Source organism: Buceros rhinoceros, unplaced genomic scaffold, assembly GCF_000710305.1.
Source record: "Buceros rhinoceros silvestris isolate BGI_N320 unplaced genomic scaffold, ASM71030v1 scaffold18308, whole genome shotgun sequence".
NCBI classification, from domain to species: Eukaryota; Metazoa; Chordata; class Aves; order Bucerotiformes; family Bucerotidae; genus Buceros; species Buceros rhinoceros.
Window position 1 is genome coordinate 11,726 of NW_010426513.1, and position 2,022 is coordinate 13,747.

Consider the following 2,022-nt stretch of genomic DNA (forward strand, 5'->3'; position numbering starts at 1 on the left):
GAATGCCCTGGACCAGGGTCACCCCTATGGTGCTAAATAAGGTAAAACATCGTTTGTGGTTGGATTTTGCTGCCGGGTATCAGAGCACACGTTGGACACTGGGCAGGGCAGGTGTTCAGCCAGAGCTCCTTCCCCTTGAGGACCGAGGCAGCACAGGGCAGGAGGGGCAGAGCGGGGACTCTCCAGTAGATGCAGGAGCAGATCCCACAGTCTGATCCCAGATCCCGGGGTCCTGGCTGTGACTACCCACTCAGAAGGAAGGGCTATGGGTGCTGCAGGGCCCTGCCTCAGGGTGCAGATCCCCTCACATGAGTGCGCCTGCACCCCACTGACCCCAGCCCTGACAGGCACCTCAGAGCTTGCTGCCGTCCTCTGAATCCTAATTTTCAGAGGATAGCTCTCATATTCCCCCATGGATTCATGACGCTTTTTTCTGGACACCTTAAGCAGCCCCTAACATGCTGAAACATTTTAATGTTAATATTTTAAACACTTTAAAAAATATCATTAAACACGCTTAGAGAACACTGTCTGCAGAGGGACTTTCTGTTCTCCTGGAAGAGGCATAGCTCTGTTCACAGCACTGCCAGCTCTGTTCTAGAGCTGACCAAGAAAGGCTATTTAAAGCCCACAGCCCTATTTTTGCAGCTAAACTGTATTTCAGCACCTTAGCTCAGGAATGCATTAATGCAGCTACACTATTATATTTTTGTATGACCTATATACAACCTACATCTTCCTCATGACATCAATTTATAATGTGTCAGTAACCACAGCTACACCGTTAGAAAGAGAGAACAGACTCTATTGCATTAAGAAATGCAAGTTAAAAATTGTGGGGTTAGCTGGTGATCTATCATCAGCAGAAAATCGAGGCATAATGGCTTTGGTGAGCAAGAAGCCGTGGGGTCTGTGAACGGCTGCAGAAGACACGGGAGAAGAAAAACCACGAGTTAGAAACCGTTGCAAAGAACTGTGAATACTTGGATCAGACACGGTCTGGGAAATAAGGGAGTAAGACTGAACTGATAGATATTGGGATGTAGCACCTAACCTGGAGGATGCGAGCTATAGAGAGAGCTGCGGCAGGCGTGAAAGCTCACTTTGACAATATGGATAAGAAAACAAGATCATAATTTAAGGGCCTGCAACAGATCAAATGGAGTTCAGAAGTGCAGAGCGCATGGGAAGTGTGAAAGTTGTGTCCTTGGCCAGGACGCTGGCTTATCGTGTGGTTGGCTGCTCACATGACTGGTTGCTACAAGCCCTAGACACAGGGTACCATGAGAACGCTGAGGTACATGAATCTCCTGGTTGTCTGCATATTCCGGGCTCCTTATCTGTAGCTATAAAAGACGCTTGCAGAAAACAAATTTTGCTTAGCTGCTTCAAGCTGAGTCGTCTTTCAGTCCATCACATTGGGAAGTTACTGTGTTAGTGGAAAATCACTGTTTCTGGGACAGAGGGTATATAAGGCTTGCTGTGCTGTTAAATAAAGGTCTTCGATCACCACACGGAGTCCCTGAATCAATACGCCACAAATGGTGCCTGAACAGACACCGAAGGCAGCCTAAAAAATCGCTGAACGGTGGCGTAGCCTCGCTGGGCTCAAGACTGCTGAAAGGAATAAGAAGCTGTACAGTGATGATCATCTCTCTGGGGGAGAGGGAGGTGAGCAGTGGGCAGTAATATGACCCATGAACAGAAGAGCTGATGAGCAAAATTCTTGCCAAACGGGGCAAAAATTGATATGAATGACTTGAAACAATGACTGATTTGGGCATCTAAAGAATGCCCCTCTATGACACCTATGACGGTGTATAACCCTGAGACCTGGGGTGCAATAGGCATCAAGCTGTGGGATGCTGTCACTCGTGACAGCATCACGGCCAGCCTTTTGGGACCGTGGTGTACACTGTTCGAAGCTTTGAAAGCCCATGTAGGCAGCAAAATGGCAGAAAAAGAACAAGCAGCACCCACGGACTCCCCCCCGCCACCACACTTCAAGCCTTGTAGGCCTCC